This window comes from Mus caroli, chromosome 14 (genome assembly GCF_900094665.2).
Source record: "Mus caroli chromosome 14, CAROLI_EIJ_v1.1, whole genome shotgun sequence".
NCBI classification, from domain to species: domain Eukaryota; kingdom Metazoa; phylum Chordata; class Mammalia; order Rodentia; family Muridae; genus Mus; species Mus caroli.
Window position 1 is genome coordinate 3,819,599 of NC_034583.1, and position 15,753 is coordinate 3,835,351.

The following is a 15,753-nucleotide window of genomic DNA, read 5'->3' on the forward strand; positions in this document are numbered from 1 at the left end:
TTTTGGGATAGTATTGGAAATGTAATTGAGGAAAATATGTAATAAAAATATTAAAAAAAAACAAACAAACAAAAAAAAATACTGATATATCCAGTCTAGGGTGGAGTTAAAGCATTGGAGTTTAACTATCTTAGAGAGAACCAACAGCCTAAGGGTACTCAGAATCAGAAAGGCTCAACCCACCCACCAGAGTGAAGTCCAGGCCTATACTTTTAACAATGCAGCCACAGAAGCAGAGGTTTGCTGAGATAAAAACCACCAGAATCTCCTCCCTCACAGTTCCCCCGCCACAGTGGAATAAGACTTGAAGTCACAGCACAAAAACAAGCCCTTCCCCTTGTTTTAGGCTGCTGGCAGAATGATTTAGTAGTTCTATTATCAAAGAAACTCCATTATAATTACAGTGTTTGAATTATATACAAAACAAGAAAAATTCAGAAGGGAAAGTCCTTTAATCAAAACTGTAAAACAGAACAGTTTCTGGCTGCAGTTAAAAGCAAACTCTAAAATGTTAAGAGTCAGCTCTCCAGTCTTCTGATTCCTGCCTCTTTCCCATAAGAGTGACGCTACATACACATTTTTTCAATTAAACAGTTTGACAATCCAAAGAAACGCATGGTGCATGATTTAATGAGCGTATACTGTATGCCTGGTAATCGGCAGGCTGACAGTTCACTCATTTCCAAGTGACAAGAGGGCACAGCACATTAATAGAAAGGTTTCAGGGGTCTCTTTTCATTAAAAAGCTTTATAGTCGAGGAACATCCAACTGTATTGGTAAAGCTGTCACTGAAGGTCCCTGGTGACCTTAAGTTTCTGTCACTCTCTAAGTCTTCATGTCTGGATGATGAAATTCATTTTTAAAAACATAGAACTAACAACAAAATATAGACATTGAAAGTTTTCTGGTGTTGTCAACAGGATGTAGTGCTTTGATACCAGTTCCATCAGTCGTTCCACAGTAAAAAAAATGTGACCCACAGTATGTGGGTTCTTCACAATGACTACAAGTGTGAATTATTCTTGGAAATAATGCTCAATTGATTACATTAGTCAATATTTTACAAGGAATTCAGTATATTGTAAATACATATATTTCTGTGACAGAGAAACAGTCAACTCTGAATAAAACATATGGATTTTTGGTCAAATTCTATCAGTTCCTTGGAGCTCAGGTTCTTGATTGATAAGTATGGAAGTAACAACCACTGTATATGGATGTCAAAGATAATTCCTCATAATCATGGCAGGATAAGAACATTTAAACTGACCCTCAGAGGCTCAAAGTATGGAGTATGTAATATGTAATGAAAGGCTGGTGCCCTTGAGATTTTCAACATGAGCCTGCATGCACGATAGAGGAGAAAGAAAGCAATACCCCAGCATCAATGTAAAATGGAGTTCCATCCAACGCTACCAAGCACCCAAAGGGAAGATTTTGTGTCATGAAACAGGACCTCAGAATGCAGTGCATGTTGGACTGTAGCTCACTCTGTAGTCAGGGTTAGCCTCAAACTTGTGATTCTCTTGCCTGAGTGTCAGCATTACAGGCAGGTGCCACAGATCCCAGAAATCATTTTTATGTCAGTGACAGTGATTTTAATGATCACCTAATAAACTTCTGACATGTTTAAGCTTTCTGATAAGAAGGCTTTGAAACTTGCTATTTATATCTTTGATCTGTCTTCCAGGAGACTTAGTGCGTTCTCTAGTTCAGTGTGTGTTTACAAATCCATTAACTGGTACTGGTAGATTTATTTCCCATATTAGGAGATGGATTTTAGTGACTTTATTGAAAGTTGTCTATAAACTATACATGAAGCAAACTTGTCACTTACAATGGTAAGGTAGCTATGGCAAAAGTCTGTGTCACTTGGGTCTAGGCAAGGGCTCTTGAAACACAATCTGAAAATGACATAGAACCTCTCTTTACAGACTGTGGGATTAAAATTTATTGCCTGGAACATAGAGAATATAGAAAAAATGTATCTTTTAAGTAAAAGGATATCATTCAGGAATGTCAATGTTTTTATCTCAAAGATGGAACAATAAAATTTTCCTTAGATTGTTGTGATGACTCGGAATATTTCCAAAGTCAGTCAATATAGCATCTCATGCTTAGTTTCATTGTAAACTCTGCCTGTTCTGATTTTAAGATATGAACTCAGCATAGCTGGTCAGGAGTCAAACTCTGTGTAGATCTCACACTTCATTTAGAAATCAGGTATGCAAAAAAAAANTGTAGATCTCACACTTCATTTAGAAATCAGGTATACAAAAAAAAAAAAAAAAAAAAAAAAAAAAAAACCAAAAACCAACCAAACAAACAAACAAAGCAACGAAAGAAAGAAATCAGGTATGCCACCAGTGCTCCCCAGCCTGGGCATGGATCCACACCAGCTGGCTTTCTCTCTTGCCACTGAGGAGAGAAATCTAGGATAGCTTCCCACAGTCTTTTATTCTTAATATAGACATGTAGAAATACATAGATGCATCATAATGCATATTTGATTTGCAGCTTCTCAGCTCAGTGTTCAGTCCATCTAGAACTGGGCCATTGTCACAGATGAAATAGCAAGCTTCCTCATTTTTCCCACCCTTTGACAACAGCTAGAGTATGGCCAAGCATACCAGTTAGAGATTGCTTTGTCTTCAGCAGAGTCTGTTGACGAGTACTTCAGTTCTATCAGTGCATACTCTGTTTTGTTTGTTTGTTTGTTTTAAGTCAGAAAAAGCTTCCTCCACTGTGATGTGGTTGGGGAACCTTTGAAAATTAACTTGGCCTTGAACACTGATACACATCAGTTTCATGGTCTGGGGAAATACATTGAGCCTACCTGAGCCACAGAGTCCTCCAGCTGCTATGGTAATACAGAGAATTTATAACACTATTGTCACCAGGAATAGGGTAAGAGCACCAGCTAGAATGGACTTAACATTTAATTTAATTTAATATGGGCACTGTTGGGATAAAATTCCAAAGGCATCTGTTTTGTTCCTGGATTGTGGAATATGCTCAAACACATGATGCATTGCATGAGGCAAACAGCAATTGAAAACATTGTGAAGAAAGATATAAGCTGTTGGTCACCCCAAGGTCATCATACCCTCCAACAACTTCCCTTTCCTTACCTGTGTTGATGTCCATTATCCTGGCTATTCCTTAACCTGGTGAGCTACATATGCCTCTTGATTATGATCTAGTGCTCCAAAAACTCTACTCAGAAAAACATAAACAGATTTCATTTGGAATTTTATCAGCTACATATTTACCTGTAATTGTTATGTCTTTCTAATACAATAAGCCTTTTGTAAAATACTTTCTCTCTGGTAACATTTTTTGTCTTAAAGTGTCATTTGTCTGATATTTAGGAAGGTACTCTGCGTGTCTTATATTATTTCTACAGTACATCTTCCCCATCAGTTCCCTTTAAGCTTATGAGAATCTTTATATGTACAGCTGTCTCTCAATTTAGGATCATTGTACGTGATTTTACAATACATTCTGGTACTGCTGCCTTTTAACTAGAATGCACAAGGGCAGTTCAAAATATAAGGGCAATGTTTGCATTTAGTAGTTTGGTTTTGTTTGGTTGTTTGATTTGCATATCTACTTCTTTTTCTCTTTTTCAATATTTTTGTATTGTTTTTATAAAGCAAGGCAAGAGGTCCTCTGTAAATTTGAGGCCAGCCTGATCTACATACCAGGTGTTAATTCAGCTAGAACTACATAGTGAGATACCCCTGCCCAAACAACAACAACAACAAACATGAGTTTCTATTTTCTCAATTGACTGCTTTTCTTACTGGCTGTCCTAGGAAATAAAATCTATATTCGTAGGAAATAAAATCTATATTATTGATCATCCTACAACATTACTTGGATTACTTTTATACTATCTCACATAAAGTTGAAAGCCTCACATCTATGAGGTCCTTTTCTCACCCCACAATCCTTAAGCCATACTTGTCCTGTGTACTGCAGCTACATACATTGTATCACAAACCCCATGGGACAATGTTGTTGTTCTTGTTCTACATATTTTTAAGATTGTAAGATAGAAAAAGTATTTTATATTTGCAATTCTAATGTATTTATCCCCTCCTGAACATTTAAGATTCTCTCTGACGTGCCTTCTCCTGTGCTGCAGGCCTTTCAGCAATGAAGCCTGTATACTTTGTCCTATGTGAAAATGTCCTTGTCTTCATTCTTAAAATATATTTTAACTATGCAAATAATAAGATTCTTTTGTTTGCATTATTACTGTTTTTCTATCCCCCCTTTTACTTTAAGAACATCATTTTTATTTTAGGCTGACGATATCATCACTAGGAAAAGACTTTTGCAGTAAAGCCTGACTCACTGAGTTCAAGTCCCAGGACCTACAACTTGGTGGAAGAAAGAATAGACTCCTACAAGTTGTCATCTGGTCTTCATGTGTATACCATAAACACACATTATCACTACCCACCTCTTACCACAGATACTTAAATGCTATTAAAAACATTAAGCTGCGGTTTGTTTTGTTTTTGTTTTTGTTTTTTTAGACTTTTCACTTTTGAAAAGACAACATTTCCTACAAAGTATTATGGTTCCTGTTAAGACTCTCTTCTATGTCATATTTTTTCAAACATACTTTCTTCACAGTTCTACATCTCTTCTTATTCTGTGACTCCAATTGCATGTGTGCTAGACATGTTCCATCTCACCATACAGCTGCCAGATCCTGGACTCTTTTCTTTATTCAGACATTTGAATATTGTTTTTATTTCTGGGCCTAAGATATACAGTTGTCACAGTTCTATCATAAGGGTTACTAATGCTTTTCCTGGTCACCTCCAAATGCTTGAAGGCCACAGAGAAATTTTCTCTTTCAGTAGTGACAGCTCTCCATAGATGACTTCCAAAATCTGGCTCATCTTGGAATAAATGTCAGATAATTGCCTTTTCTTTTCAAAATTGCCCCTATTTTCTTAGTTTGCTCTCTGTTATGCAGTTTGACTTGTGCTGTGTGAATGTACACATGTAGGAGATAGAAGAGGGAAGGAAGGCCACGGTCCGCTTCAGTTCTTTGTGGAACACTCATCTGCTTTGATAGGCAGGTAGATTAGCGAAATGGAACGGAACAGGGTCTTTGGAGGCTGTTCAAAGCTCAGGTTAGTTTTTGTTGTTGTTGTTTTTTGTTTGTTTGTTTTATTTTGTTTTCAGATATGGTCTTGTTATCTATCCCTGGCTAGTCTCAAATTCACTATGGAGACCAGGTTGGCCTCAAAGTCATAGCAGTCAATCTGCCCCGAATGCTGAGGTAAAATGCATATGCCACCACTCCAGCTGCTTTAGTCACTTTTAAAATGTGCTCATGCTATGGCTCATCGGGTAAGAGCACTGACTGCTCTTTCAAAGGTCCTGAGTTCAATTCCCAGCAACCATATGGTGGCTCACAACCATCTATAATGAGATCTGATGCCCTCTTCTGGTGTGTCTGAAGACAGGTACAGTGTACTCATATAAATAAAATAAATCTTCAAAAAAAAAAAAAGTGCTCATGTGCCTGCTCCTTATAAGCTTGGCCCAAGAACTGCCCCCAAATATGACAACTGTTTACACACGAAACTAGGAGCTTCTCTCTACCTCTGGCTTTCTCAGGAATTTAAGCACACATTGCAGTGGTCACAACTGCCTCCACGCCTATAGTTTGGGTCATCAAGCCTAACAGGAAATTTCTAATAGCTATTGGTCAGCTCACATGACATTAACTTTAGCCTGCTTTCAGACTAAACACTGCAAAATCGGAACTCAGCTTTCAAGTTCTGAATTGCAGCTCTGCAAAGCACCTACCTGTGTACCTTTATTTTTCTTGCCTTTAGGTAACAGGGCAAGGGTAGATCTATTTATAACCTTCATCCCTGGTCATGTCGGGCCTAGTAGAGCATAACTGGCCATACCAGAAGTGGAGATAGAGAAAACACTAAGGGAATAGGCTCTTGTATCTCCTAATGACTCCTTAACCTCTACCCAGTATCTTGACTAGAAATTCCTGATTTTATTCCTAACAAGAAACAGAAACAGGCCTGGTGCGCCATGTCAAGGATACATGGCAATTGGACTAAAATCACAGCTTAACATTAAATGCCCAAACATCACACAGACATAGTGGCATTTAACCTCAAGGCAATGAGGTTTGTACCAACCATTCCTCCAAAGATTATCCACAAAGGACTTTGTTAAATTCTTTTGTATTACTTGTGTGGCCTTAGATATCTCTATATCTGCCTCATTTACATGGTTGCAGGTAATATTCTGAGACAAAATATTGAAAATTCTTCAATATTAAAACACAGAATGTGAATATTTATTTCCATGGATAAATGTGACCTCAGTGTCTTGACCAGTAATTATAAGTTCCATGTCTTGAAAGCTTCTACATGCAAGGCACCATCCTAACAACTCTACATCAATTATCCTTTAATCTTTTCATAACCATTCTGTGGAACAATTCCTAAGACTAGTCTTATTTCATGGAGGAAGAAACCAGAGTTCAGAGAGGTTATGTAGGCTGACTAAGATCAAACAGCAAATGCCAAAATTGTATAGAAACAGCAAAAAATGGGAGCACTTGAAATGATTAGGCATTGTCCTTTATTGTTAGGAAAGAAAGAGAAGGCTTTCTAAGCACAGAGGAATAAGTGAGGTTTCTAAGTCTTGGAAATCACTCATTTTTAATTACTTTCCCCAATAATTGCTGCCTTTCATTTTTAAGAGCTTTACTTTCAGTGTTAAAATGCCAAGCAAAACAAGAATACTGAAGGCTACATGCAAAGATTCGTGGGAAAAGAGCAAGTGGTACAGGTTCTCTATGTCAAGTTGTTACATTTCTTGTCTGGTTTATAAGTAAGTATTCTGGAGAGGCAAGGCATCTACTAAGGAGAAGTCAGATGCATTCGGCAGTGAAAAGGAGAGCCCCCACCCCAACACAGATTCAGTGAAGACTTTTAGATGACAAAACAATGTCCAGCAATAATACACACTCTAGAGGCAGTTCTGCCCAATTTCATAAACTTTGCATAAACCCAGAGGTTTCAGAGGATTATGGAATGACAGGAAAGCAGGCAAAGCCAAAGCCAAATAGGTCTACAAGATGAAGTGGATACAGGAGACAGGGTCTTCACTGGAAGCAAGACAAGGTATACGTGTCTTTGTTTTTTGGTTCAAGCTGCAGTTTAATTCTCATACATGCACACACACACACACACACACACACATACACACATACACACTCAAGACCTAGACATGGAGATATTGTTAAAGGAGGAAACATAAGAAGGAATGACAGAAAGGAACAAGGGTGTTCACTGAGCACAGCCTGTCATGAGACATACACATGTCTGAGATACTAGAATTCAGGCTAATGGGGAGCTCAAGGCCAAGCAGAGCTGCTCAGTATATATGAGGCCTATTTGAATTACCTATATGACTCTTGTTATAAATAAATGAGCAAATAAATTAGTATTTTTAAAACTCAAATAAAATAGCATAACTCATTCACCACATATTGAGGGAAATGACCAGATAGGAATTGTGGGGCCAAGGGACAAGCTTTTGTGTGTGTGTGTGTGTGTGTGTGTGTGTGTGTATGTGTGTGTGTGTATGATCTTTCCTCAACCATCAAAGTATCACAGACAAAATCCCTAAAACAAAAGTCTGACATGCAAAGTTTTATGTGATATGAGAAACTTTGGAGATGGAAACTAAAGACTGAGGAGTAACCCATTTCTTATTCTTAGATCCAAAACTAAATGGACATTTGTGTAGGAATGTGATTGAGCAAAATGATCATGACCTACTGGTTTGAGACCTACTAAGCCAAGAAGGGGGCCTGACTAAGACCTAGGGATACAATCACTTCTTGACTCTCCTGTGTGCCTTTCCACTTACTAGGTTTGGAACAAACTCCTTGTAGAGTGAGTTTTATGACTGACCACTGTTAGACATGATGGGTCAGAAAAAAATGAAAGGCCAGTCTTATACACAGCAGAGGGTGGGGTTGGGAGGTAGGTATACTGCAGCTTGTCTCAGTTTTTATGGCTGGTTTTAAATGAAAGAGCTTCATATTTCTACAGCCTGCCATGGGGAAGGAAGACATGCAAGAGAAAATTGGAGAGATGGCACTGCCAACTCCCCTAGCATGCCTAACTGCTGTGGCTTGGAAGACTGTCTTCTGAGCTTTGTCAGTCCATTTCTTCTTCACCTTTTTTTTAAGCTGCATATAGGACTCACCCAGAGAAAATATTCAGTCATAAGAGATCTAATTTTATTGTTTAATACATAAGCTTATATATAGTTTTCAGCCAATTAGGGTGTGGTTGTGTATTCAAGGGCAAATCGGAATACAACATGTGTTGTTTAGCTAAATCTGACTCACCTGCCCCTGAGCCTATATGGAAGAAACCAGATTACCCAGGGATATTTCTGTGAAGACAAGGGAAGAAACCACCGCCCTGGCCTCAGGTCTTTTGTGTAGTCTCACCAGAGTGTGGGGAGCGGTGCCTGATCATATATTGTGTAAGTCAAATCAGGACTGCTCCAGAAGAGCCACAGGGGCTTCACGATCCATCCCACTTCTTCCTCCACCAGGTTTACTTTCATGTCCCCCATACCAACCCTCCACGCTTTTAGAACACATCCCTTGACAGAGGACTCCTCTTGTTGCTACTAATTTCATCTCGATTCTGCCATCATCCTCAAAGCCACACACGACATTACAACTTGACTCTGTGACTACTTAATCTTTCTTTTCACAATAAAGATTATTGAGTGTGTGCCTATCTAGTGGGGGAAGACCAATCTAATGGCATGTCAGTCCAGTGCAAGTACAGCTGCACTTCATGGGAAGCAAAGGCAATGCTATCCTTCAGAAAGCGAAGCCTGCAGTCATTCTTTTATTTAGTTGACATAATATTTATATTCCAACTGTAAAGTGGCAGCTACAAATAGGAGCAAAGAGAAGGTAAATTCTCTAAGGGAATCTAGCTGTAAATTCTTACCATTATAAAAGTTCTATTTATATGCAAAAGAATGTGACTAATACTATACAGGCTTCCCCATAGTAGGTCAATTCTATACATTTTTTGCAAAGAAACAAAGTCAAGCAAGTGCTACTGTGCAGATGAGTACTACCTCCTTGGGGTCCTCAGTGCAAGATGGAGAGTTCTTGCAGATGTGTGACCGAGCAGGTTGTCCCAGGGCACCTAGAGAAAAAAAGAAATTCAAATGTCCACTTCATTGGCAGTTGGACAGCTTCTAGACACAATGTCATGCAACGTAACTGTGAAGAACACTAAGCTGGCATGCCTGCTTTAGGAATTCTTTAAAGGGCTCTATAGTGTAGTGCAGCTTCTGTAACCATTGTCATTACTCTGAAGGAGGAAGATGTGGCTCAGAGGAGTTATTGTGACTCGTATAGTACCACACAAAGGCAGGATCAGAGTGGGACTTTACCTGTCTACATTCTGATTCCTACCCCAAGGCATTCCTAGATGCAGCATCTGGCCTCTTCAAGTATTGGGCAGTCCTAATACTGGATTTTCAATAAGGTTGACCCAGATAATAGTCACAAGAACATTTCCCTGGCTTTGTGGAATTCTATATCAAACCCACTAAAGAGTCACTTGTGGATCACCTAACTTCCTCTCCTTTGAAACATTAGAGATGACTATAATTGATTACAAGTAGGATGTCTTAGGGTTTCTATTGCTGGGATAAGACACCATGGCCAAAATCAACTTGGGGACGAAAGGGTTTATTTCATCTTATACTTCCAGATAACAGTCCATTAGTGAGGGAAGTCAGTGCAGGAACTCAGGTAGGGCAAGAACCCATAGACGGTAACTGATGTAGACAACAGGAGTGCTGCTTACTGGCTTGTCCCTCTGACTTGCTGGACTGCTACCAGTCCTGGAATGGCACTACCCACAACAGTCTGGGACCTTGTACATCAGTCACTAATCAAGAAACTGCCTTGTAGGCTTGCCTACAGACAGATCTTATGGGTCTATGGAGGCCTTCTCTTCTCTGGGGTGATGCTAGCTTGTGTCAAGTTGACATAAAGTAATCAAAACAGAGGAGAACACAGGCTTCTGATACAGCTACCTAGGTTTAGATCCTACACAGCTGCTAATCTAATTGACCTTTTCATTCTACCTCTGTCAAATGGGCATAATAATATATGAGGGATGCAATTTAGAGGATATTTTTTTCCTTATGTGAAAGCAACTAAGAGCCCAACAGACTCTAATGCTTACCAATGACTCACTGGCCAGCTTCTCTCTAGTATAATCTCTCCCTCTTCTTTTCCTTCATATGCCCAGTTTTGAAATTAAAAACAAACAAACAAACAAATAAACCTAAAGTCTCAGAAACTAGTTCATTCTCTGGGATTTTTGGAAGAGTCATTATTTCCTTTTTAAAATCTAATTATTTTTCTTCATACCATGATACTTGTTCTGCTCATAATGAGACTAAAATCATTCATCCATTATCCAGCAAATATTTACTGCAAATCTACCCATGCAGTATCTTCTATATCTCATAAAAGCCTCACATGCTACCTGTATCCCCATAGGGGGGAAAGAGACAAATAAAATAAATATGTCATGTGCTTGAGTAATTAAATGGTGCTAAGTGCTCTGGGAAATGTCCTCCCCCTGCTCCGTACCCCCACCACACACACACACACACACACACACACACACACATACACACACACACAGAGGGGGGGGGAGAGAGAGAGAGAGAGAGAGAGAGAGAGAGAGAGAGAGAGAGAGAGAGAGAGAGAGGTTGAAAATGAGTTCTAATTTTCCAGGTCCTTAGAATGGAATAGGATTGTTGAAGACAAAGACTAAGATGGTATCATACTGGAATGGGATGAGTCACATTCAGCAGGAATGGCTTACATCTCAGAGGAAGACCATATGAATACAGCGACACAATAGGAGAATACCCCTAATGACAGGGCTAATGTGAGGCTGCTACAAGGCAAGGGACTCTAAGTTTTGTTAGCAAGCCACCAGAAGCCAGCAAGCGGTGGAATCCCATCCCTACAACCCCAACCTATCCATTCCCAGGGAGCTTCCTCCGTGGAGCATGGTCCTAATGGCATTCTGATTTCAGACAGAGTCTCAAGAGCTGCCAGACCAAAAAACCAAAACATCTCAAGCATCTGTGTTTTGAGTGCTGCCCTATGAAATGAGCACAGTGAATATGGGAAGATGTTTACATTTTTAAACAAGTAGATCAAGAAAGATCTCACTAGGAATAAGCATCTCAGGCAAAACAGGAATGAGATTCAGAAAGCAGACAATAAAAAAGAGCTTTGATTAAAGATGTTTTCCAGGCAGAGGGTGCAGAATGTGCCTGACAATGTTGATACATTGGAAGGGAAACTAGTATGGCTGCTAAAAAGAGGCCAGAGTGTCAGGAGATGGGGAAGCAGGAACCAGCAGCTCAGAACAATGGACCACTGCTATTACTTGGGCTTTTATTCGCTGCAGGGTATGAAGCAACTGTAAGGTTCTGAGTTGAGGTGGACCAGGAGCTGGCTTGCACTAGTAAGATCTCCCTGGCTCTTCAGTGAGAATAAACTGAAGATTAGACCACTAAGAAATCTGCGGAAACCTGAAGAGGAAAACTGCAGCCAGTCTGTGTGGACAGATGTAGTGGGGACTGGACAGCTCTAGACTGTATATTCAGAAGAAAAGATACAAATGACTGGCAGCACACTGGAATCAGAGGTACATTCCTGGCTTCTTAATGATTAAACTAGATAGCAAGACAATTCAACAGTACTAACCATCTGAAGAAGTGATCTTCCTAAGAGCCAGTCATGACAAACACACAGGGAACATATTGAGCAGGCATGGACTAAGAAAACAGAATCTATAAGAAACCTCCTAAAGTCAAGAAAAAGACAGAGAGAAGCACAACAGAGTAATGGGAGTTGTTCAAATAAGAAACTACAATGGATCATGAACTTAAGAAGTTCAGTCAGCAGTCAGCAAGAAAATGGAAATTAAAATAATAAGATTTCATTTTCCTTCCATCCCAAGTAGTTAACATGAAAAGGCCTGGCAAAATTCAATGTTGCCCAAGATGTGAGGAAAATAATGTCATATTCCAATTACTCCTGGCAGAATCATGAATTGAAACATTATTCTAGTGAGAGCTTTTATTGTATTTATCAAACGCAGTATTACATATTCCATGCATAGTGATTCACCCTGGCAGATGTGCAGAGCTTGATAAACATGCATACCAGGAGGTACATGCTAAGAAGAGTATCATAACACTTGTTACTATAACAAAACTTTGCAATGATCTAAAAATTCATTCCCAAAAGGAAATGGCTAAGTAAACTTTGTTTCATATATAGTATGCAACAGTCTTGAAAAAGAATTAGTTGATTTTATATACACAAATCAGTACACATTTCACATCATAAATAATTATTAAACAACAAAAAGAACTTGAAGCACACCAACACAATCACATATATTCCTGGGGATACACACACACACACACACACACACACACACACACACACACATATGGGAAAATATAAAGAATGAATTAGGACACACCCAGATTGACAGGATTTGGAGCAGGAAGTGAACATGTCAGGAAGAATAGAGAGTGAAAGAAAAGACAGGAAATTATAGGGACTCTAGGTCCATCGATAAGCATTTTGAAAAGAAAGGGGAAAGAAAGAAAAAAGCAAAACTATGAAAGCAAATCTGCCCAATGAGCAGGTGCTTGTCTTGGACCCTGGAAATCTGGATGCTGATGGTTTCATTTTTGTATCTGTTTGTACCTTAAAGTTTTTTCAAATAAAAGAAAGAAGGAGAGATGAGTGGAAGGGGCTAGGGAAAAATGGAAGAGGAGAGAAGTGGGGTCAAGGAGAAAGAGACAGTAAAGGTGGGGGAAGGAGGCAAGTTTGGGTGAGTAGGTGGCATCGAGGACCAGAGAGGGTGAGGGAGGATCAGAGATAGTCAGGGTGCATTTAAATTGGTCATAGGAGTTTGCTCTCTAAAGGATAGAATTCCAATCTGTGGGGTATTTTGCTATTGTAGCTTTACTTTCCTTGTTGCTTATTTTGTTTGTGGTGCTGGGGATCAAAGCCAGGACCTCAGACCCTCTAGATGAGTGTTCTACCACTGCCTTGTACCCCACCCTATAATTCTGCTTCAGTTATGAGTAGAGACCATCATTGACTCATCCTAGGCTGCCTCGGCCTGCAGAATAGCACGGAAGTTCATCTAGGACAGGGAACAAATGCCATCCAGAGGGACAAGGAGCCCTGTGCCAGTGGATTCTGGAAGGACTGCAGTAGCACTAGCACCCTCCCCACCCCAATTCTTGGAGCTACTAACACCAAAGGGAAGAGAGGAACACAGGTTTGCTGACAGAGTAAACCAAAAACGTATTCCCTGGACATCTTTCCAACCTTTAGGAAACGCTTGTTGCAATTTCCTAGAATCAAGGGAACAATGTGCTTGATTAGTTCTCCCCCGACTTAGCAATTTTGCTTTTTGCAAATTTCCTTCCTTGCAGCATGTTCATTATTAACCTTATATGTGCTAGGGCTGGAGACAAGGCTTTTCCTCCTATAAAGCAGAATCTTCACTTTCAAAAATTAGATTGCTTTAAGGATAACTCATTTTGGTCACTCATAATCAAAAGATCCTCTCTGAACCTAGGGGGTCACCTGTCAAAGGGACAGCATTTGTTACGAAGGGTCCTTATCTTCCTGGAGGGAGACTCTACCAAGGAACAAAACCTTACAGGGAATGTCACCATCATGCAATGCAAGCCTAACCTGAGCCTCCAAGTTTGAACTGGTAGATAACATTTGTTTGAAAGTGCATTATATGCATGCTGACATTAGAGGCCTTTGCTCATAACTTGGAAAAGGCAGCCCGCCCTTGAGTACTTGGCCATTCCAAGTCTTTCCACACAGGCAGCTACAAAGCAGAAGGTACCAATCAAAGGTTGGATTTGCCTCAACTGCTTGGCTCATGTCATACTCTCGATATTCAGATACTATCATTCTGTGTATCATTATACAGACCAGCTTGTACAAATGGTTTGGATTGATTTCTAACAGGAAAACAAGGCAGAGAAATATGTGTATATGTTACAGATGTAAGTGTGTAATTTTGTGCCTTTCACTTGGACAATGCTAAACATGCTTCCACATTTAGATTATACTTTTCAGAGCATCTTCTACACAGAATAGTTTAATTTGTCTGCCTAAGTGTTCATAATTATGTTGTGTGCTGTGACAAACACTGCGAAGTACTTGCTGCATCTCTACAGATAAGCACACAGCAGAGAGCACTCAGCTGGGGGCCATCCCTACTAACAAGATGGGTGATGATTTTCAACCCCAGGAAAATGAAGAGTATTCCTGCCTTTGGTTTTATGTTTCCATTTCTAGATAAAAACACAGCCAAGATTATAGGCCTGGGAATGCTTTTTTAGCAAAATAGGATCCAGTCTTGCATTGTGGTTAAGGACATGGGTTTAGACCCTGAGACTTATAAGTCAAATAGGTGCAGGCCATTGGTGTTCACACTTGTGTTCCCATTGGTAAGCAGGGTTTATAATTCTGCCTTCTCAAGGAGTTATCAGGGGATTTCATGCATGATTCACAAAAAGTGGCATACTACATGGCTAACACCAGGACAGACATGACCATCACCTTCTGTCCTCATTGGAGTCACCATCATTGTGTTTATCCAGATCTTGATTTTCACCCACCATCCCCACAGCCGTTCAAGGCTCACTTAAAACATCACACACTGCATTGTTTGGTAATTGATTACTTGCATTCAATTAATGAAGTATTTATTGAGTATATAGCGGTCAGACTTAATGCTGGGGCCTGGGGTTCTAAAACAATAATAAAATAATAAATCTCCAGAGAGCTATTCAAGCAGACTGTGGTCAAATAGGATGGCTCCTTTTCTTTCAAGCTGAAAGCAGAAAGATGGGGGAAAATAGTGTGTTGGTTCTAAACAAACAAAGAAAACAAACAAAGAACTGCATTAGGTCTGGGACCAGTTGCACAAGGAAGATGCAAGGAGGATGGTTTCCTAAGAATACAAACACAGCCCCTCTTCACTGTTATTCAAAGTCAGCAGAAAACCATTCAATGAGTCATCAGATTTAGTAGAACTTTATGTGAATCACCAAATACTGCTCACTTTCAGAGGAACACCAGTCAAGACAGAAATGAAACTAGTCTCGTGCTTACTTCTCAACACCTATTCCTATGTTTGAGAAGTATGCTACAGTTAGCCAACCCACCACACCTGTTATTAATTTTACTATCAAGTTTTGGAGGCAGAATTTTAGCTCTCTAGTCTAGGCTTGCTTGGAACTTGCTATCCAGTCCAGGTTTTCCTAGAATATGCAATAATAGCACCAGCAAAAAGAAAAGGAAAAATAATGCTGAATTTTTAGTATACCAATGCTTCAGGACACATAATGCCCCCTGACCAAGATATCTACATCTAATTTAGTTCATTTCATGGACCTAACAACTCACACTGCTAGACAGATACATTTCTATTTCCTAGTTAATTATTGTGTTACATAAAACACATGCATATAATAGCTAGATTCTTTGCAAATTGATAAAAGAAAAAGAAAAGAAGAGGAGCAGAAAAGAAAAGAGGGGAGGGGAGGGGAGGGGA

At 39.5% G+C, this 15,753-nt stretch overlaps 1 protein-coding gene across 6 annotated transcripts in view; it reads right to left on the reverse strand.

Annotated features, from left to right (window-relative positions):
- The window catches only part of Fhit (fragile histidine triad diadenosine triphosphatase), a 1,519,265-nt gene that overhangs the window by 1,107,735 nt on the left and 395,777 nt on the right, over nucleotides 1-15,753 (reverse strand). For 5 of the 6 annotated variants that reach the window (XM_021182256.2, XM_029468745.1, XM_029468748.1 and 2 more), the window contains one exon: nucleotides 9,179-9,249. The exons of the other annotated variant lie outside the window; for it this stretch is intronic. The gene's annotated coding sequence lies outside the window, so the exon portion shown is untranslated. The remainder of the gene's footprint in view (nucleotides 1-9,178; nucleotides 9,250-15,753) is intronic. 6 annotated transcript variants of the gene reach the window in all.